A 24178-nucleotide genomic window follows, 5' to 3' on the forward strand; every position below is an offset into this window, starting at 1 on the left:
GTCAAATACTAAGAAAGGGCGGCCTATGAAAGAATTACTACTTTCAATAAGTACACTTAAACGGCTAATTGGGAATAGAAAAACTGTAAAAAGCCCTCTGAGAAAGCCCCCCTCTAACCTTTGATAGTAAACTTTTCTGTAGTCTGCCTGTTGATGTATTTTCCGTTTGAACTGTGCACAACATGAAGAGACGGAACACTGGCGGCTTGTCACAATGCCCCCCGATGACATCACAATAGCGCTGCTGCCTAGAAAACAAGCTGCGCAGAAGAAGTTGTTCTTTGGGTGGGAGGGTGGGCTAGTGGAAGGAGGGGGCAATCTCTTTTTTTCCCGGGTGGTAGGGGGATGACAGGAGAAGGGAAGCGGGTGGTGAGAAAGGTACAGAGGGCAGGGTTTGGGGGCTGGGAAGGAAAGGGAAAAGATTAGGGTTTGGGGATGATGAAAGGGCTTTCTACGGGTAAGGATGGCAAAGGGTGGCAGTGACGGAAAGTCAGGCAACCTGTCCTGTCCGTCTTTTTGTATCGTGAATTGGAAAGACTGCAAGGGGGAGGGGAGTTGCTTGCGCCCTAAAGGAGGAGTTATTCAGATTCATTGCAGTGGGCGGCGGCTGCAAAACGCACCATTCTTCTTGTTTTTGCTCTGCAAAGCAGCCTTTTCAAGGGTTGGCTTGGGTGACAAAATGTCTTGTGTAGGCGTGGGTTTGTCTCCCTCTCGCTCTCTCTCCCTAAGATGTGTCCGGCATAGGCCAGGGTGCCACTCGAGGCCCAAACCAATTCTGGTTATCGCTTCTCGGCCTTTTGGCTAAGATCAAGTGTAGTATCTGTTCTTATCAGTTTAATATCTGATACGTCCCCTATCTGGGGACCATATATTAAATGGATTTTTAGAACAGGGAGATGGAAAAAGAGCTTGCTCTGTCCACTCCACGCATTGACCTGGTATTGCAGTACCTCCAGGAACGGTGCACCCCTTCTTAACCCAGTTTCCAAAAGCAGAACTCAATTCACCTGATTCATATTAGCCCGATTTAATGAATTGGAAGAAAGCATACGTCTTCATATGCACCTCAATTTGGCCCATTCACTTTTCACACTTCCTCCTTTTGTTTTTTATCTTTCACACTTTTGACTTTCTTTATTCATCCAAATAGCAAACTCATCACCACTCAACCTGACCAACTCGGCTATGTCCCCGTGCTGCAGTTCTCTGTCTTATCTAGATCATTTGCAATTGAATGGAATAGATCCCTTTTGGACAAAGTGGATTCACCTGCTGCTGCAGTGACCACAGGTGTGATAAGATCTAGAATTGGCATCTGGTGCGATCTCTCCGCTTCCACTCCAAAGAAAGTTACCTGTTTATTCCTATCATGCATTGGTTTTTGGGGTTTTCTTTGAGTAATGATGATCTCTTTAGTAGTCTGTTGGCGCCCTCTCCTGGAGGAATAGTTTGCTTGCTCTTGGACATTCTAAAAGAGAGGTCATGATAGACATTGAGCTTCTGAGCTCAATTGGGGACAGTCATGGGTGATGAATGTTTGCAACCTACTGCGAAGCCTCATACCGCAATATAAGGAACGTCAAATACTAAGAAAGGGCGGCCTATGAAAGAATTACTACTTTCAATAAGTACACTTAAACGGCTAATTGGGAATAGAAAAACTGTAAAAAGCCCTCTGAGAAAGCCCCCCTCTAACCTTTGATAGTAAGCTTTTCTGTAGTCTGCCTGTTGATGTATTTTCCGTTTGAACTGTGCACAACATGAAGAGACGGAACACTGGCGGCTTGTCACAATGCCCCCCGATGACATCACAATAGCGCTGCTGCCTAGAAAACAAGCTGCGCAGAAGAAGTTGTTCTTTGGGTGGGAGGGTGGGCTAGTGGAAGGAGGGGGCAATCTCTTTTTTTCCCGGGTGGTAGGGGGATGACAGGAGAAGGGAAGCGGGTGGTGAGAAAGGTACAGAGGGCAGGGTTTGGGGGCTGGGAAGGAAAGGGAAAAGATTAGGGTTTGGGGATGATGAAAGGGCTTTCTACGGGTAAGGATGGCAAAGGGTGGCAGTGACGGAAAGTCAGGCAACCTGTCCTGTCCGTCTTTTTGTATCGTGAATTGGAAAGACTGCAAGGGGGAGGGGAGTTGCTTGCGCCCTAAAGGAGGAGTTATTCAGATTCATTGCAGTGGGCGGCGGCTGCAAAACGCACCATTCTTCTTGTTTTTGCTCTGCAAAGCAGCCTTTTCAAGGGTTGGCTTGGGTGACAAAATGTCTTGTGTAGGCGTGGGTTTGTCTCCCTCTCGCTCTCTCTCCCTAAGATGTGTCCGGCATAGGCCAGGGTGCCACTCGAGGCCCAAACCAATTCTGGTTATCGCTTCTCGGCCTTTTGGCTAAGATCAAGTGTAGTATCTGTTCTTATCAGTTTAATATCTGATACGTCCCCTATCTGGGGACCATATATTAAATGGATTTTTAGAACAGGGAGATGGAAAAAGAGCTTGCTCTGTCCACTCCACGCATTGACCTGGTATTGCAGTACCTCCAGGAACGGTGCACCCCTTCTTAACCCAGTTTCCAAAAGCAGAACTCAATTCACCTGATTCATATTAGCCCGATTTAATGAATTGGAAGAAAGCATACGTCTTCATATGCACCTCAATTTGGCCCATTCACTTTTCACACTTCCTCCTTTTGTTTTTTATCTTTCACACTTTTGACTTTCTTTATTCATCCAAATAGCAAACTCATCACCACTCAACCTGACCAACTCGGCTATGTCCCCGTGCTGCAGTTCTCTGTCTTATCTAGATCATTTGCAATTGAATGGAATAGATCCCTTTTGGACAAAGTGGATTCACCTGCTGCTGCAGTGACCACAGGTGTGATAAGATCTAGAATTGGCATCTGGTGCGATCTCTCCGCTTCCACTCCAAAGAAAGTTACCTGTTTATTCCTATCATGCATTGGTTTTTGGGGTTTTCTTTGAGTAATGATGATCTCTTTAGTAGTCTGTTGGCGCCCTCTCCTGGAGGAATAGTTTGCTTGCTCTTGGACATTCTAAAAGAGAGGTCATGATAGACATTGAGCTTCTGAGCTCAATTGGGGACAGTCATGGGTGATGAATGTTTGCAACCTACTGCGAAGCCTCATACCGCAATATAAGGAAAGTCAAATACTAAGAAAGGGCGGCCTATGAAAGAATTACTACTTTCAATAAGTACACTTAAACGGCTAATTGGGAATAGAAAAACTGTAAAAAGCCCTCTGAGAAAGCCCCCCTCTAACCTTTGATAGTAAGCTTTTCTGTAGTCTGCCTGTTGATGTATTTTCCGTTTGAACTGTGCACAACATGAAGAGACGGAACACTGGCGGCTTGTCACAATGCCCCCCGATGACATCACAATAGCGCTGCTGCCTAGAAAACAAGCTGCGCAGAAGAAGTTGTTCTTTGGGTGGGAGGGTGGGCTAGTGGAAGGAGGGGGCAATCTCTTTTTTTCCCGGGTGGTAGGGGGATGACAGGAGAAGGGAAGCGGGTGGTGAGAAAGGTACAGAGGGCAGGGTTTGGGGGCTGGGAAGGAAAGGGAAAAGATTAGGGTTTGGGGATGATGAAAGGGCTTTCTACGGGTAAGGATGGCAAAGGGTGGCAGTGACGGAAAGTCAGGCAACCTGTCCTGTCCGTCTTTTTGTATCGTGAATTGGAAAGACTGCAAGGGGGAGGGGAGTTGCTTGCGCCCTAAAGGAGGAGTTATTCAGATTCACTGCAGTGGGCGGCGGCTGCAAAACGCACCATTCTTCTTGTTTTTGCTCTGCAAAGCAGCCTTTTCAAGGGTTGGCTTGGGTGACAAAATGTCTTGTGTAGGCGTGGGTTTGTCTCCCTCTCGCTCTCTCTCCCTAAGATGTGTCCGGCATAGGCCAGGGTGCCACTCGAGGCCCAAACCAATTCTGGTTATCGCTTCTCGGCCTTTTGGCTAAGATCAAGTGTAGTATCTGTTCTTATCAGTTTAATATCTGATACGTCCCCTATCTGGGGACCATATATTAAATGGATTTTTAGAACAGGGAGATGGAAAAAGAGCTTGCTCTGTCCACTCCACGCATTGACCTGGTATTGCAGTACCTCCAGGAACGGTGCACCCCTTCTTAACCCAGTTTCCAAAAGCAGAACTCAATTCACCTGATTCATATTAGCCCGATTTAATGAATTGGAAGAAAGCATACGTCTTCATATGCACCTCAATTTGGCCCATTCACTTTTCACACTTCCTCCTTTTGTTTTTTATCTTTCACACTTTTGACTTTCTTTATTCATCCAAATAGCAAACTCATCACCACTCAACCTGACCAACTCGGCTATGTCCCCGTGCTGCAGTTCTCTGTCTTATCTAGATCATTTGCAATTGAATGGAATAGATCCCTTTTGGACAAAGTGGATTCACCTGCTGCTGCAGTGACCACAGGTGTGATAAGATCTAGAATTGGCATCTGGTGCGATCTCTCCGCTTCCACTCCAAAGAAAGTTACCTGTTTATTCCTATCATGCATTGGTTTTTGGGGTTTTCTTTGAGTAATGATGATCTCTTTAGTAGTCTGTTGGCGCCCTCTCCTGGAGGAATAGTTTGCTTGCTCTTGGACATTCTAAAAGAGAGGTCATGATAGACATTGAGCTTCTGAGCTCAATTGGGGACAGTCATGGGTGATGAATGTTTGCAACCTACTGCGAAGCCTCATACCGCAATATAAGGAACGTCAAATACTAAGAAAGGGCGGCCTATGAAAGAATTACTACTTTCAATAAGTACACTTAAACGGCTAATTGGGAATAGAAAAACTGTAAAAAGCCCTCTGAGAAAGCCCCCCTCTAACCTTTGATAGTAAGCTTTTCTGTAGTCTGCCTGTTGATGTATTTTCCGTTTGAACTGTGCACAACATGAAGAGACGGAACACTGGCGGCTTGTCACAATGCCCCCCGATGACATCACAATAGCGCTGCTGCCTAGAAAACAAGCTGCGCAGAAGAAGTTGTTCTTTGGGTGGGAGGGTGGGCTAGTGGAAGGAGGGGGCAATCTCTTTTTTTCCCGGGTGGTAGGGGGATGACAGGAGAAGGGAAGCGGGTGGTGAGAAAGGTACAGAGGGCAGGGTTTGGGGGCTGGGAAGGAAAGGGAAAAGATTAGGGTTTGGGGATGATGAAAGGGCTTTCTACGGGTAAGGATGGCAAAGGGTGGCAGTGACGGAAAGTCAGGCAACCTGTCCTGTCCGTCTTTTTGTATCGTGAATTGGAAAGACTGCAAGGGGGAGGGGAGTTGCTTGCGCCCTAAAGGAGGAGTTATTCAGATTCATTGCAGTGGGCGGCGGCTGCAAAACGCACCATTCTTCTTGTTTTTGCTCTGCAAAGCAGCCTTTTCAAGGGTTGGCTTGGGTGACAAAATGTCTTGTGTAGGCGTGGGTTTGTCTCCCTCTCGCTCTCTCTCCCTAAGATGTGTCCGGCATAGGCCAGGGTGCCACTCGAGGCCCAAACCAATTCTGGTTATCGCTTCTCGGCCTTTTGGCTAAGATCAAGTGTAGTATCTGTTCTTATCAGTTTAATATCTGATACGTCCCCTATCTGGGGACCATATATTAAATGGATTTTTAGAACAGGGAGATGGAAAAAGAGCTTGCTCTGTCCACTCCACGCATTGACCTGGTATTGCAGTACCTCCAGGAACGGTGCACCCCTTCTTAACCCAGTTTCCAAAAGCAGAACTCAATTCACCTGATTCATATTAGCCCGATTTAATGAATTGGAAGAAAGCATACGTCTTCATATGCACCTCAATTTGGCCCATTCACTTTTCACACTTCCTCCTTTTGTTTTTTATCTTTCACACTTTTGACTTTCTTTATTCATCCAAATAGCAAACTCATCACCACTCAACCTGACCAACTCGGCTATGTCCCCGTGCTGCAGTTCTCTGTCTTATCTAGATCATTTGCAATTGAATGGAATAGATCCCTTTTGGACAAAGTGGATTCACCTGCTGCTGCAGTGACCACAGGTGTGATAAGATCTAGAATTGGCATCTGGTGCGATCTCTCCGCTTCCACTCCAAAGAAAGTTACCTGTTTATTCCTATCATGCATTGGTTTTTGGGGTTTTCTTTGAGTAATGATGATCTCTTTAGTAGTCTGTTGGCGCCCTCTCCTGGAGGAATAGTTTGCTTGCTCTTGGACATTCTAAAAGAGAGGTCATGATAGACATTGAGCTTCTGAGCTCAATTGGGGACAGTCATGGGTGATGAATGTTTGCAACCTACTGCGAAGCCTCATACCGCAATATAAGGAACGTCAAATACTAAGAAAGGGCGGCCTATGAAAGAATTACTACTTTCAATAAGTACACTTAAACGGCTAATTGGGAATAGAAAAACTGTAAAAAGCCCTCTGAGAAAGCCCCCCTCTAACCTTTGATAGTAAGCTTTTCTGTAGTCTGCCTGTTGATGTATTTTCCGTTTGAACTGTGCACAACATGAAGAGACGGAACACTGGCGGCTTGTCACAATGCCCCCCGATGACATCACAATAGCGCTGCTGCCTAGAAAACAAGCTGCGCAGAAGAAGTTGTTCTTTGGGTGGGAGGGTGGGCTAGTGGAAGGAGGGGGCAATCTCTTTTTTTCCCGGGTGGTAGGGGGATGACAGGAGAAGGGAAGCGGGTGGTGAGAAAGGTACAGAGGGCAGGGTTTGGGGGCTGGGAAGGAAAGGGAAAAGATTAGGGTTTGGGGATGATGAAAGGGCTTTCTACGGGTAAGGATGGCAAAGGGTGGCAGTGACGGAAAGTCAGGCAACCTGTCCTGTCCGTCTTTTTGTATCGTGAATTGGAAAGACTGCAAGGGGGAGGGGAGTTGCTTGCGCCCTAAAGGAGGAGTTATTCAGATTCATTGCAGTGGGCGGCGGCTGCAAAACGCACCATTCTTCTTGTTTTTGCTCTGCAAAGCAGCCTTTTCAAGGGTTGGCTTGGGTGACAAAATGTCTTGTGTAGGCGTGGGTTTGTCTCCCTCTCGCTCTCTCTCCCTAAGATGTGTCCGGCATAGGCCAGGGTGCCACTCGAGGCCCAAACCAATTCTGGTTATCGCTTCTCGGCCTTTTGGCTAAGATCAAGTGTAGTATCTGTTCTTATCAGTTTAATATCTGATACGTCCCCTATCTGGGGACCATATATTAAATGGATTTTTAGAACAGGGAGATGGAAAAAGAGCTTGCTCTGTCCACTCCACGCATTGACCTGGTATTGCAGTACCTCCAGGAACGGTGCACCCCTTCTTAACCCAGTTTCCAAATGCAGAACTCAATTCACCTGATTCATATTAGCCCGATTTAATGAATTGGAAGAAAGCATACGTCTTCATATGCACCTCAATTTGGCCCATTCACTTTTCACACTTCCTCCTTTTGTTTTTTATCTTTCACACTTTTGACTTTCTTTATTCATCCAAATAGCAAACTCATCACCACTCAACCTGACCAACTCGGCTATGTCCCCGTGCTGCAGTTCTCTGTCTTATCTAGATCATTTGCAATTGAATGGAATAGATCCCTTTTGGACAAAGTGGATTCACCTGCTGCTGCAGTGACCACAGGTGTGATAAGATCTAGAATTGGCATCTGGTGCGATCTCTCCGCTTCCACTCCAAAGAAAGTTACCTGTTTATTCCTATCATGCATTGGTTTTTGGGGTTTTCTTTGAGTAATGATGATCTCTTTAGTAGTCTGTTGGCGCCCTCTCCTGGAGGAATAGTTTGCTTGCTCTTGGACATTCTAAAAGAGAGGTCATGATAGACATTGAGCTTCTGAGCTCAATTGGGGACAGTCATGGGTGATGAATGTTTGCAACCTACTGCGAAGCCTCATACCGCAATATAAGGAACGTCAAATACTAAGAAAGGGCGGCCTATGAAAGAATTACTACTTTCAATAAGTACACTTAAACGGCTAATTGGGAATAGAAAAACTGTAAAAAGCCCTCTGAGAAAGCCCCCCTCTAACCTTTGATAGTAAGCTTTTCTGTAGTCTGCCTGTTGATGTATTTTCCGTTTGAACTGTGAACAACATGAAGAGACGGAACACTGGCGGCTTGTCACAATGCCCCCCGATGACATCACAATAGCGCTGCTGCCTAGAAAACAAGCTGCGCAGAAGAAGTTGTTCTTTGGGTGGGAGGGTGGGCTAGTGGAAGGAGGGGGCAATCTCTTTTTTTCCCGGGTGGTAGGGGGATGACAGGAGAAGGGAAGCGGGTGGTGAGAAAGGTACAGAGGGCAGGGTTTGGGGGCTGGGAAGGAAAGGGAAAAGATTAGGGTTTGGGAATGATGAAAGGGCTTTCTACGGGTAAGGATGGCAAAGGGTGGCAGTGACGGAAAGTCAGGCAACCTGTCCTGTCCGTCTTTTTGTATCGTGAATTGGAAAGACTGCAAGGGGGAGGGGAGTTGCTTGCGCCCTAAAGGAGGAGTTATTCAGATTCATTGCAGTGGGCGGCGGCTGCAAAACGCACCATTCTTCTTGTTTTTGCTCTGCAAAGCAGCCTTTTCAAGGGTTGGCTTGGGTGACAAAATGTCTTGTGTAGGCGTGGGTTTGTCTCCCTCTCGCTCTCTCTCCCTAAGATGTGTCCGGCATAGGCCAGGGTGCCACTCGAGGCCCAAACCAATTCTGGTTATCGCTTCTCGGCCTTTTGGCTAAGATCAAGTGTAGTATCTGTTCTTATCAGTTTAATATCTGATACGTCCCCTATCTGGGGACCATATATTAAATGGATTTTTAGAACAGGGAGATGGAAAAAGAGCTTGCTCTGTCCACTCCACGCATTGACCTGGTATTGCAGTACCTCCAGGAACGGTGCACCCCTTCTTAACCCAGTTTCCAAAAGCAGAACTCAATTCACCTGATTCATATTAGCCCGATTTAATGAATTGGAAGAAAGCATACGTCTTCATATGCACCTCAATTTGGCCCATTCACTTTTCACACTTCCTCCTTTTGTTTTTTATCTTTCACACTTTTGACTTTCTTTATTCATCCAAATAGCAAACTCATCACCACTCAACCTGACCAACTCGGCTATGTCCCCGTGCTGCAGTTCTCTGTCTTATCTAGATCATTTGCAATTGAATGGAATAGATCCCTTTTGGACAAAGTGGATTCACCTGCTGCTGCAGTGACCACAGGTGTGATAAGATCTAGAATTGGCATCTGGTGCGATCTCTCCGCTTCCACTCCAAAGAAAGTTACCTGTTTATTCCTATCATGCATTGGTTTTTGGGGTTTTCTTTGAGTAATGATGATCTCTTTAGTAGTCTGTTGGCGCCCTCTCCTGGAGGAATAGTTTGCTTGCTCTTGGACATTCTAAAAGAGAGGTCATGATAGACATTGAGCTTCTGAGCTCAATTGGGGACAGTCATGGGTGATGAATGTTTGCAACCTACTGCGAAGCCTCATACCGCAATATAAGGAACGTCAAATACTAAGAAAGGGCGGCCTATGAAAGAATTACTACTTTCAATAAGTACACTTAAACGGCTAATTGGGAATAGAAAAACTGTAAAAAGCCCTCTGAGAAAGCCCCCCTCTAACCTTTGATAGTAAGCTTTTCTGTAGTCTGCCTGTTGATGTATTTTCCGTTTGAACTGTGCACAACATGAAGAGACGGAACACTGGCGGCTTGTCACAATGCCCCCCGATGACATCACAATAGCGCTGCTGCCTAGAAAACAAGCTGCGCAGAAGAAGTTGTTCTTTGGGTGGGAGGGTGGGCTAGTGGAAGGAGGGGGCAATCTCTTTTTTTCCCGGGTGGTAGGGGGATGACAGGAGAAGGGAAGCGGGTGGTGAGAAAGGTACAGAGGGCAGGGTTTGGGGGCTGGGAAGGAAAGGGAAAAGATTAGGGTTTGGGGATGATGAAAGGGCTTTCTACGGGTAAGGATGGCAAAGGGTGGCAGTGACGGAAAGTCAGGCAACCTGTCCTGTCCGTCTTTTTGTATCGTGAATTGGAAAGACTGCAAGGGGGAGGGGAGTTGCTTGCGCCCTAAAGGAGGAGTTATTCAGATTCATTGCAGTGGGCGGCGGCTGCAAAACGCACCATTCTTCTTGTTTTTGCTCTGCAAAGCAGCCTTTTCAAGGGTTGGCTTGGGTGACAAAATGTCTTGTGTAGGCGTGGGTTTGTCTCCCTCTCGCTCTCTCTCCCTAAGATGTGTCCGGCATAGGCCAGGGTGCCACTCGAGGCCCAAACCAATTCTGGTTATCGCTTCTCGGCCTTTTGGCTAAGATCAAGTGTAGTATCTGTTCTTATCAGTTTAATATCTGATACGTCCCCTATCTGGGGACCATATATTAAATGGATTTTTAGAACAGGGAGATGGAAAAAGAGCTTGCTCTGTCCACTCCACGCATTGACCTGGTATTGCAGTACCTCCAGGAACGGTGCACCCCTTCTTAACCCAGTTTCCAAAAGCAGAACTCAATTCACCTGATTCATATTAGCCCGATTTAATGAATTGGAAGAAAGCATACGTCTTCATATGCACCTCAATTTGGCCCATTCACTTTTCACACTTCCTCCTTTTGTTTTTTATCTTTCACACTTTTGACTTTCTTTATTCATCCAAATAGCAAACTCATCACCACTCAACCTGACCAACTCGGCTATGTCCCCGTGCTGCAGTTCTCTGTCTTATCTAGATCATTTGCAATTGAATGGAATAGATCCCTTTTGGACAAAGTGGATTCACCTGCTGCTGCAGTGACCACAGGTGTGATAAGATCTAGAATTGGCATCTGGTGCGATCTCTCCGCTTCCACTCCAAAGAAAGTTACCTGTTTATTCCTATCATGCATTGGTTTTTGGGGTTTTCTTTGAGTAATGATGATCTCTTTAGTAGTCTGTTGGCGCCCTCTCCTGGAGGAATAGTTTGCTTGCTCTTGGACATTCTAAAAGAGAGGTCATGATAGACATTGAGCTTCTGAGCTCAATTGGGGACAGTCATGGGTGATGAATGTTTGCAACCTACTGCGAAGCCTCATACCGCAATATAAGGAACGTCAAATACTAAGAAAGGGCGGCCTATGAAAGAATTACTACTTTCAATAAGTACACTTAAACGGCTAATTGGGAATAGAAAAACTGTAAAAAGCCCTCTGAGAAAGCCCCCCTCTAACCTTTGATAGTAAGCTTTTCTGTAGTCTGCCTGTTGATGTATTTTCCGTTTGAACTGTGCACAACATGAAGAGACGGAACACTGGCGGCTTGTCACAATGCCCCCCGATGACATCACAATAGCGCTGCTGCCTAGAAAACAAGCTGCGCAGAAGAAGTTGTTCTTTGGGTGGGAGGGTGGGCTAGTGGAAGGAGGGGGCAATCTCTTTTTTTCCCGGGTGGTAGGGGGATGACAGGAGAAGGGAAGCGGGTGGTGAGAAAGGTACAGAGGGCAGGGTTTGGGGGCTGGGAAGGAAAGGGAAAAGATTAGGGTTTGGGGATGATGAAAGGGCTTTCTACGGGTAAGGATGGCAAAGGGTGGCAGTGACGGAAAGTCAGGCAACCTGTCCTGTCCGTCTTTTTGTATCGTGAATTGGAAAGACTGCAAGGGGGAGGGGAGTTGCTTGCGCCCTAAAGGAGGAGTTATTCAGATTCATTGCAGTGGGCGGCGGCTGCAAAACGCACCATTCTTCTTGTTTTTGCTCTGCAAAGCAGCCTTTTCAAGGGTTGGCTTGGGTGACAAAATGTCTTGTGTAGGCGTGGGTTTGTCTCCCTCTCGCTCTCTCTCCCTAAGATGTGTCCGGCATAGGCCAGGGTGCCACTCGAGGCCCAAACCAATTCTGGTTATCGCTTCTCGGCCTTTTGGCTAAGATCAAGTGTAGTATTGTTCGAAAAGGTGGTTTAAGGCTCCGGCCACCTTAGTACAATGATGCAATGCACACTGGAAGGTTGCACTTGTTAGTACTTTGGGAGGATAGTATATCCATCTAGAGGAAACCATGGCCCTACCAGGATTGAGGCTATTAGACTGAGTAAGTGTGGGGGTTATGGTGCAATGTGCCCCAGGAATGGACACCCTGGAGGGAGTCTGAACTTGCTAGGTTGGGACCCTGGTAAGCCTCAGACTCTGTCGCACGCCGCGCCTTGCCTATTCATACTTTCCAAGCATATTGCCCTATCCTGGCCTTCTGGCTAAGAAGGGAAATTTTTATAATCCCGGTCGGAAGTTCGGTCAGCTTTGGGCTGAGAAACCAACACCCGGTTGGAGGTCCGGGTCAGCTTTGGCTGAGAAACCAACACCCGGTTGGAGGTCCGGTTAGCCTTGGGCTGAGAAACCAACACCCGGTTGGAGGTCCGGTCAGCCTTGGGCTGAGAAACCAACACCCGGTTGGAGGTCCGGTCAGCCTTGGGCTGAGAAACCAACACCGGTTGACGGTCCGGGCAGTCTCGGCTGCGAAACCAACGACTAGTAGCTCCCTACTCCACTTGGGTAAGATGCCTCGGTGGACGCTGGGAGCAACAACAAGGCTCAACCAGGCTTCGGCTTGGGGGAGCACCGAAGATCCCTGACCCTCGCTGTGGCCTTCTGGCTCGGAGGGACGGGGTTGATTTTTGGGGATCCTCTTCTCACGGAGGGGTCCACACGAATCCTAGCCTTTGCACTGTTTTTGGTGTGACTTCGGTCATGCATTTTTGCGGTGCTTTGGAAAGCTTCATTAAATCAAAAATCTGTTCTTATCAGTTTAATATCTGATACGTCCCCTATCTGGGGACCATATATTAAATGGATTTTTAGAACAGGGAGATGGAAAAAGAGCTTGCTCTGTCCACTCCACGCATTGACCTGGTATTGCAGTACCTCCAGGAACGGTGCACCCCTTCTTAACCCAGTTTCCAAAAGCAGAACTCAATTCACCTGATTCATATTAGCCCGATTTAATGAATTGGAAGAAAGCATACGTCTTCATATGCACCTCAATTTGGCCCATTCACTTTTCACACTTCCTCCTTTTGTTTTTTATCTTTCACACTTTTGACTTTCTTTATTCATCCAAATAGCAAACTCATCACCACTCAACCTGACCAACTCGGCTATGTCCCCGTGCTGCAGTTCTCTGTCTTATCTAGATCATTTGCAATTGAATGGAATAGATCCCTTTTGGACAAAGTGGATTCACCTGCTGCTGCAGTGACCACAGGTGTGATAAGATCTAGAATTGGCATCTGGTGCGATCTCTCCGCTTCCACTCCAAAGAAAGTTACCTGTTTATTCCTATCATGCATTGGTTTTTGGGGTTTTCTTTGAGTAATGATGATCTCTTTAGTAGTCTGTTGGCGCCCTCTCCTGGAGGAATAGTTTGCTTGCTCTTGGACATTCTAAAAGAGAGGTCATGATAGACATTGAGCTTCTGAGCTCAATTGGGGACAGTCATGGGTGATGAATGTTTGCAACCTACTGCGAAGCCTCATACCGCAATATAAGGAACGTCAAATACTAAGAAAGGGCGGCCTATGAAAGAATTACTACTTTCAATAAGTACACTTAAACGGCTAATTGGGAATAGAAAAACTGTAAAAAGCCCTCTGAGAAAGCCCCCCTCTAACCTTTGATAGTAAGCTTTTCTGTAGTCTGCCTGTTGATGTATTTTCCGTTTGAACTGTGCACAACATGAAGAGACGGAACACTGGCGGCTTGTCACAATGCCCCCCGATGACATCACAATAGCGCTGCTGCCTAGAAAACAAGCTGCGCAGAAGAAGTTGTTCTTTGGGTGGGAGGGTGGGCTAGTGGAAGGAGGGGGCAATCTCTTTTTTTCCCGGGTGGTAGGGGGATGACAGGAGAAGGGAAGCAGGTGGTGAGAAAGGTACAGAGGGCAGGGTTTGGGGGCTGGGAAGGAAAGGGAAAAGATTAGGGTTTGGGGATGATGAAAGGGCTTTCTACGGGTAAGGATGGCAAAGGGTGGCAGTGACGGAAAGTCAGGCAACCTGTCCTGTCCGTCTTTTTGTATCGTGAATTGGAAAGACTGCAAGGGGGAGGGGAGTTGCTTGCGCCCTAAAGGAGGAGTTATTCAGATTCATTGCAGTGGGCGGCGGCTGCAAAACGCACCATTCTTCTTGTTTTTGCTCTGCAAAGCAGCCTTTTCAAGGGTTGGCTTGGGTGACAAAATGTCTTGTGTAGGCGTGGGTTTGTCTCCCTCTCGCTCTCTCTCCCTAAGATGTGTCCGGCATAGGCCAGGGTGCCACTCGAGGCCCAAACCAATTCTGGTTATCGCTTCTCGGCCTTTTGGCTAAGATCAAGTGTAGTATCTGTTCTTATCAGTTTAATATCTGATACGTCCCCTATCTGGGGACCATATATTAAATGGATTTTTAGAACAGGGAGATGGAAAAAGAGCTTGCTTTGTCCACTCCACGCATTGACCTGGTATTGCAGTACCTCCAGGAACGGTGCACCCCTTCTTAACCCAGTTTCCAAAAGCAGAACTCAATTCACCTGATTCATATTAGCCCGATTTAATGAATTGGAAGAAAGCATACGTCTTCATATGCACCTCAATTTGGCCCATTCACTTTTCACACTTCCTCCTTTTGTTTTTTATCTTTCACACTTTTGACTTTCTTTATTCATCCAAATAGCAAACTCATCACCACTCAACCTGACCAACTCGGCTATGTCCCCGTGCTGCAGTTCTCTGTCTTATCTAGATCATTTGCAATTGAATGGAATAGATCCCTTTTGGACAAAGTGGATTCACCTGCTGCTGCAGTGACCACAGGTGTGATAAGATCTAGAATTGGCATCTGGTGCGATCTCTCCGCTTCCACTCCAAAGAAAGTTACCTGTTTATTCCTATCATGCATTGGTTTTTGGGGTTTTCTTTGAGTAATGATGATCTCTTTAGTAGTCTGTTGGCGCCCTCTCCTGGAGGAATAGTTTGCTTGCTCTTGGACATTCTAAAAGAGAGGTCATGATAGACATTGAGCTTCTGAGCTCAATTGGGGACAGTCATGGGTGATGAATGTTTGCAACCTACTGCGAAGCCTCATACCGCAATATAAGGAACGTCAAATACTAAGAAAGGGCGGCCTATGAAAGAATTACTACTTTCAATGAGTACACTTAAACGGCTAATTGGGAATAGAAAAACTGTAAAAAGCCCTCTGAGAAAGCCCCCCTCTAACCTTTGATAGTAAGCTTTTCTGTAGTCTGCCTGTTGATGTATTTTCCGTTTGAACTGTGCACAACATGAAGAGACGGAACACTGGCGGCTTGTCACAATGCCCCCCGATGACATCACAATAGCGCTGCTGCCTAGAAAACAAGCTGCGCAGAAGAAGTTGTTCTTTGGGTGGGAGGGTGGGCTAGTGGAAGGAGGGGGCAATCTCTTTTTTTCCCGGGTGGTAGGGGGATGACAGGAGAAGGGAAGCGGGTGGTGAGAAAGGTACAGAGGGCAGGGTTTGGGGGCTGGGAAGGAAAGGGAAAAGATTAGGGTTTGGGGATGATGAAAGGGCTTTCTACGGGTAAGGATGGCAAAGGGTGGCAGTGACGGAAAGTCAGGCAACCTGTCCTGTCCGTCTTTTTGTATCGTGAATTGGAAAGACTGCAAGGGGGAGGGGAGTTGCTTGCGCCCTAAAGGAGGAGTTATTCAGATTCATTGCAGTGGGCGGCGGCTGCAAAACGCACCATTCTTCTTGTTTTTGCTCTGCAAAGCAGCCTTTTCAAGGGTTGGCTTGGGTGACAAAATGTCTTGTGTAGGCGTGGGTTTGTCTCCCTCTCGCTCTCTCTCCCTAAGATGTGTCCGGCATAGGCCAGGGTGCCACTCGAGGCCCAAACCAATTCTGGTTATCGCTTCTCGGCCTTTTGGCTAAGATCAAGTGTAGTGTTGTTCGAAGAGGTGGTTTAAGCTCCAGGCCACCTTAGTACAATGATACAATGCACACTGGAAGGTTGCGCTTGCTAGTACTCTGGGTGGATAGTATATTCATCTAGAGGAAAACATGGCCCTACCAGGATCGAGGCTATTAGACTGAGTAAGGGTGGGGGGCTATGGTACAACGTGCCCCAGGACTGACGACCCTGGAGTGAGTCTGAGCTTGCTGGCTTGGGACCCCGGCAAGCCTTGGGCTCTGTAGCACACCGTACCTTGCCTTTTCATACTTTTTGAGCATATTACCCTATCCCGGCCTTCTGGCTAGGAAGGGAAATTTTTATAATCCCGGTCGGAGGTCTGGTCAGCTTTGGGCTGAGAAACTAACACCCGGTTGGAGGTCTGGGTCAGCTTCGGCTGAGAAACCAACACCCGGTTGGAGGTCTGGGTCAGCTTCGGCTGAGAAACCAACACCCGGTTGGAGGTCCGGTTAGCCTTGGGCTGAGAAACCAACACCGGTTGACGGTCCGGGCAGTTTCGGCTGCGAAACCAACAACTAGTAGCTCTCTACTCCACTTGGGTAAGATGCCTGGGTGGACGCTGGGAGCAACGACAAGGCTCAACCAGGCTTCGGCTTGGGAGAGCACCGAAGATCCCTGACCCTTGCTGTGGCCTTCTGGCTCGGAGGGACGGGGTTGATTTTTGGGGACCCTCTCCTCACGGTGGGGTCCACACGAATCCTAGCCTTTGCACTGTTTTTGGTGTGACTTCGGTCATGCATTTTTTGTGGTGCTTTGGAAAGCTTCATTAAATCAAAAATCTGTTCTTATCAGTTTAATATCTGATACGTCCCCTATCTGGGGACCATATATTAAATGGATTTTTAGAACTGGGAGATGGAAAAAGAGCTTGCTCTGTCCACTCCACGCATTGACCTGGTATTGCAGTACCTCCAGGAACGGTGCACCCCTTCTTAACCCAGTTTCCAAAAGCAGAACTCAATTCACCTGATTCATATTAGCCCGATTTAATGAATTGGAAGAAAGCATACGTCTTCATATGCACCTCAATTTGGCCCATTCACTTTTCACACTTCCTCCTTTTGTTTTTTATCTTTCACACTTTTGACTTTCTTTATTCATCCAAATAGCAAACTCATCACCACTCAACCTGACCAACTCGGCTATGTCCCCGTGCTGCAGTTCTCTGTCTTATCTAGATCATTTGCAATTGAATGGAATAGATCCCTTTTGGACAAAGTGGATTCACCTGCTGCTGCAGTGACCACAGGTGTGATAAGATCTAGAATTGGCATCTGGTGCGATCTCTCCGCTTCCACTCCAAAGAAAGTTACCTGTTTATTCCTATCATGCATTGGTTTTTGGGGTTTTCTTTGAGTAATGATGATCTCTTTAGTAGTCTGTTGGCGCCCTCTCCTGGAGGAATAGTTTGCTTGCTCTTGGACATTCTAAAAGAGAGGTCATGATAGACATTGAGCTTCTGAGCTCAATTGGGGACAGTCATGGGTGATGAATGTTTGCAACCTACTGCGAAGCCTCATACCGCAATATAAGGAACGTCAAATACTAAGAAAGGGCGGCCTATGAAAGAATTACTACTTTCAATAAGTACACTTAAACGGCTAATTGGGAATAGAAAAACTGTAAAAAGCCCTCTGAGAAAGCCCCCCTCTAACCTTTGATAGTAAGCTTTTCTGTAGTCTGCCTGTTGATGTATTTTCCGTTTGAACTGTGCACAACATGAAGAGACGGAACACTGGCGGCTTGTCACAATGCCCCCCGATGACATCACAATAGCGCTGCTGCCTAGAAAACAAGCTGCGCAGAAGAAGTTGTTCTTTGGGTGGGAGGGTGGGCTAGTGGAAGGAGGGGGCAATCTCTTTTTTTCCCGGGTGGTAGGGGGATGACAGGAGAAGGGAAGCGGGTGGTGAGAAAGGTACAGAGGGCAGGGTTTGGGGGCTGGGAAGGAAAGGGAAAAGATTAGGGTTTGGGGATGATGAAAGGGCTTTCTACGGGTAAGGATGGCAAAGGGTGGCAGTGACGGAAAGTCAGGCAACCTGTCCTGTCCGTCTTTTTGTATCGTGAATTGGAAAGACTGCAAGGGGGAGGGGAGTTGCTTGCGCCCTAAAGGAGGAGTTATTCAGATTCATTGCAGTGGGCGGCGGCTGCAAAACGCACCATTCTTCTTGTTTTTGCTCTGCAAAGCAGCCTTTTCAAGGGTTGGCTTGGGTGACAAAATGTCTTGTGTAGGCGTGGGTTTGTCTCCCTCTCGCTCTCTCTCCCTAAGATGTGTCCGGCATAGGCCAGGGTGCCACTCGAGGCCCAAACCAATTCTGGTTATCGCTTCTCGGCCTTTTGGCTAAGATCAAGTGTAGTATCTGTTCTTATCAGTTTAATATCTGATACGTCCCCTATCTGGGGACCATATATTAAATGGATTTTTAGAACAGGGAGATGGAAAAAGAGCTTGCTCTGTCCACTCCACGCATTGACCTGGTATTGCAGTACCTCCAGGAACGGTGCACCCCTTCTTAACCCAGTTTCCAAAAGCAGAACTCAATTCACCTGATTCATATTAGCCCGATTTAATGAATTGGAAGAAAGCATACGTCTTCATATGCACCTCAATTTGGCCCATTCACTTTTCACACTTCCTCCTTTTGTTTTTTATCTTTCACACTTTTGACTTTCTTTATTCATCCAAATAGCAAACTCATCACCACTCAACCTGACCAACTCGGCTATGTCCCCGTGCTGCAGTTCTCTGTCTTATCTAGATCATTTGCAATTGAATGGAATAGATCCCTTTTGGACAAAGTGGATTCACCTGCTGCTGCAGTGACCACAGGTGTGATAAGATCTAGAATTGGCATCTGGTGCGATCTCTCCGCTTCCACTCCAAAGAAAGTTACCTGTTTATTCCTATCATGCATTGGTTTTTGGGGTTTTCTTTGAGTAATGATGATCTCTTTAGTAGTCTGTTGGCGCCCTCTCCTGGAGGAATAGTTTGCTTGCTCTTGGACATTCTAAAAGAGAGGTCATGATAGACATTGAGCTTCTGAGCTCAATTGGGGACAGTCATGGGTGATGAATGTTTGCAACCTACTGCGAAGCCTCATACCGCAATATAAGGAACGTCAAATACTAAGAAAGGGCGGCCTATGAAAGAATTACTACTTTCAATAAGTACACTTAAACGGCTAATTGGGAATAGAAAAACTGTAAAAAGCCCTCTGAGAAAGCCCCCCTCTAACCTTTGATAGTAAGCTTTTCTGTAGTCTGCCTGTTGATGTATTTTCCGTTTGAACTGTGCACAACATGAAGAGACGGAACACTGGCGGCTTGTCACAATGCCCCCCGATGACATCACAATAGCGCTGCTGCCTAGAAAACAAGCTGCGCAGAAGAAGTTGTTCTTTGGGTGGGAGGGTGGGCTAGTGGAAGGAGGGGGCAATCTCTTTTTTTCCCGGGTGGTAGGGGGATGACAGGAGAAGGGAAGCGGGTGGTGAGAAAGGTACAGAGGGCAGGGTTTGGGGGCTGGGAAGGAAAGGGAAAAGATTAGGGTTTGGGGATGATGAAAGGGCTTTCTACGGGTAAGGATGGCAAAGGGTGGCAGTGACGGAAAGTCAGGCAACCTGTCCTGTCCGTCTTTTTGTATCGTGAATTGGAAAGACTGCAAGGGGGAGGGGAGTTGCTTGCGCCCTAAAGGAGGAGTTATTCAGATTCATTGCAGTGGGCGGCGGCTGCAAAACGCACCATTCTTCTTGTTTTTGCTCTGCAAAGCAGCCTTTTCAAGGGTTGGCTTGGGTGACAAAATGTCTTGTGTAGGCGTGGGTTTGTCTCCCTCTCGCTCTCTCTCCCTAAGATGTGTCCGGCATAGGCCAGGGTGCCACTCGAGGCCCAAACCAATTCTGGTTATCGCTTCTCGGCCTTTTGGCTAAGATCAAGTGTAGTATCTGTTCTTATCAGTTTAATATCTGATACGTCCCCTATCTGGGGACCATATATTAAATGGATTTTTAGAACAGGGAGATGGAAAAAGAGCTTGCTCTGTCCACTCCACGCATTGACCTGGTATTGCAGTACCTCCAGGAACGGTGCACCCCTTCTTAACCCAGTTTCCAAAAGCAGAACTCAATTCACCTGATTCATATTAGCCCGATTTAATGAATTGGAAGAAAGCATACGTCTTCATATGCACCTCAATTTGGCCCATTCACTTTTCACACTTCCTCCTTTTGTTTTTTATCTTTCACACTTTTGACTTTCTTTATTCATCCAAATAGCAAACTCATCACCACTCAACCTGACCAACTCGGCTATGTCCCCGTGCTGCAGTTCTCTGTCTTATCTAGATCATTTGCAATTGAATGGAATAGATCCCTTTTGGACAAAGTGGATTCACCTGCTGCTGCAGTGACCACAGGTGTGATAAGATCTAGAATTGGCATCTGGTGCGATCTCTCCGCTTCCACTCCAAAGAAAGTTACCTGTTTATTCCTATCATGCATTGGTTTTTGGGGTTTTCTTTGAGTAATGATGATCTCTTTAGTAGTCTGTTGGCGCCCTCTCCTGGAGGAATAGTTTGCTTGCTCTTGGACATTCTAAAAGAGAGGTCATGATAGACATTGAGCTTCTGAGCTCAATTGGGGACAGTCATGGGTGATGAATGTTTGCAACCTACTGCGAAGCCTCATACCGCAATATAAGGAACGTCAAATACTAAGAAAGGGCGGCCTATGAAAGAATTACTACTTTCAATAAGTACACTTAAACGGCTAATTGGGAATAGAAAAACTGTAAAAAGCCCTCTGAGAAAGCCCCCCTCTAACCTTTGATAGTAAGCTTTTCTGTAGTCTGCCTGTTGATGTATTTTCCGTTTGAACTGTGCACAACATGAAGAGACGGAACACTGGCGGCTTGTCACAATGCCCCCCGATGACATCACAATAGCGCTGCTGCCTAGAAAACAAGCTGCGCAGAAGAAGTTGTTCTTTGGGTGGGAGGGTGGGCTAGTGGAAGGAGGGGGCAATCTCTTTTTTTCCCGGGTGGTAGGGGGATGACAGGAGAAGGGAAGCGGGTGGTGAGAAAGGTACAGAGGGCAGGGTTTGGGGGCTGGGAAGGAAAGGGAAAAGATTAGGGTTTGGGGATGATGAAAGGGCTTTCTACGGGTAAGGATGGCAAAGGGTGGCAGTGACGGAAAGTCAGGCAACCTGTCCTGTCCGTCTTTTTGTATCGTGAATTGGAAAGACTGCAAGGGGGAGGGGAGTTGCTTGCGCCCTAAAGGAGGAGTTATTCAGATTCATTGCAGTGGGCGGCGGCTGCAAAACGCACCATTCTTCTTGTTTTTGCTCTGCAAAGCAGCCTTTTCAAGGGTTGGCTTGGGTGACAAAATGTCTTGTGTAGGCGTGGGTTTGTCTCCCTCTCGCTCTCTCTCCCTAAGATGTGTCCGGCATAGGCCAGGGTGCCACTCGAGGCCCAAACCAATTCTGGTTATCGCTTCTCGGCCTTTTGGCTAAGATCAAGTGTAGTATCTGTTCTTATCAGTTTAATATCTGATACGTCCCCTATCTGGGGACCATATATTAAATGGATTTTTAGAACAGGGAGATGGAAAAAGAGCTTGCTCTGTCCACTCCACGCATTGACCTGGTATTGCAGTACCTCCAGGAACGGTGCACCCCTTCTTAACCCAGTTTCCAAAAGCAGAACTCAATTCACCTGATTCATATTAGCCCGATTTAATGAATTGGAAGAAAGCATACGTCTTCATATGCACCTCAATTTGGCCCATTCACTTTTCACACTTCCTCCTTTTGTTTTTTATCTTTCACACTTTTGACTTTCTTTATTCATCCAAATAGCAAACTCATCACCACTCAACCTGACCAACTCGGCTATGTCCCCGTGCTGCAGTTCTCTGTCTTATCTAGATCATTTGCAATTGAATGGAATAGATCCCTTTTGGACAAAGTGGATTCACCTGCTGCTGCAGTGACCACAGGTGTGATAAGATCTAGAATTGGCATCTGGTGCGATCTCTCCGCTTCCACTCCAAAGAAAGTTACCTGTTTATTCCTATCATGCATTGGTTTTTGGGGTTTTCTTTGAGTAATGATGATCTCTTTAGTAGTCTGTTGGCGCCCTCTCCTGGAGGAATAGTTTGCTTGCTCTTGGACATTCTAAAAGAGAGGTCATGATAGACATTGAGCTTCTGAGCTCAATTGGGGACAGTCATGGGTGATGAATGTTTGCAACCTACTGCGAAGCCTCATACCGCAATATAAGGAACGTCAAATACTAAGAAAGGGCGGCCTATGAAAGAATTACTACTTTCAATAAGTACACTTAAACGGCTAATTGGGAATAGAAAAACTGTAAAAAGCCCTCTGAGAAAGCCCCCCTCTAACCTTTGATAGTAAGCTTTTCTGTAGTCTGCCTGTTGATGTATTTTCCGTTTGAACTGTGCACAACATGAAGAGACGGAACACTGGCGGCTTGTCACAATGCCCCCCGATGACATCACAATAGCGCTGCTGCCTAGAAAACAAGCTGCGCAGAAGAAGTTGTTCTTTGGGTGGGAGGGTGGGCTAGTGGAAGGAGGGGGCAATCTCTTTTTTTCCCGGGTGGTAGGGGGATGACAGGAGAAGGGAAGCGGGTGGTGAGAAAGGTACAGAGGGCAGGGTTTGGGGGCTGGGAAGGAAAGGGAAAAGATTAGGGTTTGGGGATGATGAAAGGGCTTTCTACGGGTAAGGATGGCAAAGGGTGGCAGTGACGGAAAGTCAGGCAACCTGTCCTGTCCGTCTTTTTGTATCGTGAATTGGAAAGACTGCAAGGGGGAGGGGAGTTGCTTGCGCCCTAAAGGAGGAGTTATTCAGATTCATTGCAGTGAGCGGCGGCTGCAAAACGCACCATTCTTCTTGTTTTTGCTCTGCAAAGCAGCCTTTTCAAGGGTTGGCTTGGGTGACAAAATGTCTTGTGTAGGCGTGGGTTTGTCTCCCTCTCGCTCTCTCTCCCTAAGATGTGTCCGGCATAGGCCAGGGTGCCACTCGAGGCCCAAACCAATTCTGGTTATCGCTTCTCGGCCTTTTGGCTAAGATCAAGTGTAGTATCTGTTCTTATCAGTTTAATATCTGATACGTCCCCTATCTGGGGACCATATATTAAATGGATTTTTAGAACAGGGAGATGGAAAAAGAGCTTGCTCTGTCCACTCCACGCATTGACCTGGTATTGCAGTACCTCCAGGAACGGTGCACCCCTTCTTAACCCAGTTTCCAAAAGCAGAACTCAATTCACCTGATTCATATTAGCCCGATTTAATGAATTGGAAGAAAGCATACGTCTTCATATGCACCTCAATTTGGCCCATTCACTTTTCACACTTCCTCCTTTTGTTTTTTATCTTTCACACTTTTGACTTTCTTTATTCATCCAAATAGCAAACTCATCACCACTCAACCTGACCAACTCGGCTATGTCCCCGTGCTGCAGTTCTCTGTCTTATCTAGATCATTTGCAATTGAATGGAATAGATCCCTTTTGGACAAAGTGGATTCACCTGCTGCTGCAGTGACCACAGGTGTGATAAGATCTAGAATTGGCATCTGGTGCGATCTCTCCGCTTCCACTCCAAAGAAAGTTACCTGTTTATTCCTATCATGCATTGGTTTTTGGGGTTTTCTTTGAGTAATGATGATCTCTTTAGTAGTCTGTTGGCGCCCTCTCCTGGAGGAATAGTTTGCTTGCTCTTGGACATTCTAAAAGAGAGGTCATGATAGACATTGAGCTTCTGAGCTCAATTGGGGACAGTCATGGGTGATGAATGTTTGCAACCTACTGCGAAGCCTCATACCGCAATATAAGGAACGTCAAATACTAAGAAAGGGCGGCCTATGAAAGAATTACTACTTTCAATAAGTACACTTAAACGGCTAATTGGGAATAGAAAAACTGTAAAAAGCCCTCTGAGAAAGCCCCCCTCTAACCTTTGATAGTAAGCTTTTCTGTAGTCTGCCTGTTGATGTATTTTCCGTTTGAACTGTGCACAACATGAAGAGACGGAACACTGGCGGCTTGTCACAATGCCCCCCGATGACATCACAATAGCGCTGCTGCCTAGAAAACAAGCTGCGCAGAAGAAGTTGTTCTTTGGGTGGGAGGGTGGGCTAGTGGAAGGAGGGGGCAATCTCTTTTTTTCCCGGGTGGTAGGGGGATGACAGGAGAAGGGAAGCGGGTGGTGAGAAAGGTACAGAGGGCAGGGTTTGGGGGCTGGGAAGGAAAGGGAAAAGATTAGGGTTTGGGGATG

At 46.8% G+C, this 24178-nt stretch overlaps 14 non-coding genes and 1 pseudogene across 14 annotated transcripts; all 15 read left to right on the top strand.

Moving 5' to 3' along the window:
• Window positions 1–781: 781 nt before the first annotated feature.
• Window positions 782–972, top strand: LOC142267361 (U2 spliceosomal RNA). The gene has a single exon (XR_012733265.1). It is a non-coding gene; the product is annotated as a U2 spliceosomal RNA (small nuclear RNA).
• Window positions 973–2359: 1387 nt separating this feature from the next.
• Window positions 2360–2550, top strand: LOC142267362 (U2 spliceosomal RNA). Its single transcript, XR_012733266.1, has one exon. It is a non-coding gene; the product is annotated as a U2 spliceosomal RNA (small nuclear RNA).
• A 1387-nt stretch (window positions 2551–3937) lies between these two features.
• Window positions 3938–4128, top strand: LOC142267363 (U2 spliceosomal RNA). Its single transcript, XR_012733267.1, has one exon. It is a non-coding gene; the product is annotated as a U2 spliceosomal RNA (small nuclear RNA).
• Window positions 4129–5515: 1387 nt separating this feature from the next.
• Window positions 5516–5706, top strand: LOC142267366 (U2 spliceosomal RNA). The gene has a single exon (XR_012733269.1). It is a non-coding gene; the product is annotated as a U2 spliceosomal RNA (small nuclear RNA).
• Window positions 5707–7093: 1387 nt separating this feature from the next.
• Window positions 7094–7284, top strand: LOC142267367 (U2 spliceosomal RNA). The gene has a single exon (XR_012733270.1). It is a non-coding gene; the product is annotated as a U2 spliceosomal RNA (small nuclear RNA).
• Window positions 7285–8671: 1387 nt separating this feature from the next.
• On the top strand, window positions 8672–8862 carry LOC142267368 (U2 spliceosomal RNA). The gene has a single exon (XR_012733271.1). It is a non-coding gene; the product is annotated as a U2 spliceosomal RNA (small nuclear RNA).
• A 1387-nt stretch (window positions 8863–10249) lies between these two features.
• Window positions 10250–10440, top strand: LOC142267369 (U2 spliceosomal RNA). Its single transcript, XR_012733272.1, has one exon. It is a non-coding gene; the product is annotated as a U2 spliceosomal RNA (small nuclear RNA).
• A 1387-nt stretch (window positions 10441–11827) lies between these two features.
• LOC142267513 (U2 spliceosomal RNA) lies at window positions 11828–11969 on the top strand (annotated as a pseudogene).
• Window positions 11970–12666: 697 nt separating this feature from the next.
• On the top strand, window positions 12667–12862 carry LOC142267482 (U2 spliceosomal RNA). The gene has a single exon (XR_012733373.1). It is a non-coding gene; the product is annotated as a U2 spliceosomal RNA (small nuclear RNA).
• A 1387-nt stretch (window positions 12863–14249) lies between these two features.
• On the top strand, window positions 14250–14440 carry LOC142267410 (U2 spliceosomal RNA). The gene has a single exon (XR_012733309.1). It is a non-coding gene; the product is annotated as a U2 spliceosomal RNA (small nuclear RNA).
• A 2189-nt stretch (window positions 14441–16629) lies between these two features.
• LOC142267414 (U2 spliceosomal RNA) lies at window positions 16630–16822 on the top strand. The gene has a single exon (XR_012733313.1). It is a non-coding gene; the product is annotated as a U2 spliceosomal RNA (small nuclear RNA).
• Window positions 16823–18209: 1387 nt separating this feature from the next.
• Window positions 18210–18400, top strand: LOC142267370 (U2 spliceosomal RNA). The gene has a single exon (XR_012733273.1). It is a non-coding gene; the product is annotated as a U2 spliceosomal RNA (small nuclear RNA).
• A 1387-nt stretch (window positions 18401–19787) lies between these two features.
• On the top strand, window positions 19788–19978 carry LOC142267371 (U2 spliceosomal RNA). The gene has a single exon (XR_012733274.1). It is a non-coding gene; the product is annotated as a U2 spliceosomal RNA (small nuclear RNA).
• A 1387-nt stretch (window positions 19979–21365) lies between these two features.
• Window positions 21366–21556, top strand: LOC142267372 (U2 spliceosomal RNA). The gene has a single exon (XR_012733275.1). It is a non-coding gene; the product is annotated as a U2 spliceosomal RNA (small nuclear RNA).
• A 1387-nt stretch (window positions 21557–22943) lies between these two features.
• On the top strand, window positions 22944–23134 carry LOC142267373 (U2 spliceosomal RNA). Its single transcript, XR_012733276.1, has one exon. It is a non-coding gene; the product is annotated as a U2 spliceosomal RNA (small nuclear RNA).
• The last annotated feature ends 1044 nt before the right edge of the window (window positions 23135–24178 follow it).

The sequence above is a fragment of the Anomaloglossus baeobatrachus genome, unplaced genomic scaffold (assembly GCF_048569485.1).
Source record: "Anomaloglossus baeobatrachus isolate aAnoBae1 unplaced genomic scaffold, aAnoBae1.hap1 Scaffold_295, whole genome shotgun sequence".
Classification (NCBI taxonomy): Eukaryota; Metazoa; Chordata; class Amphibia; order Anura; family Aromobatidae; genus Anomaloglossus; species Anomaloglossus baeobatrachus.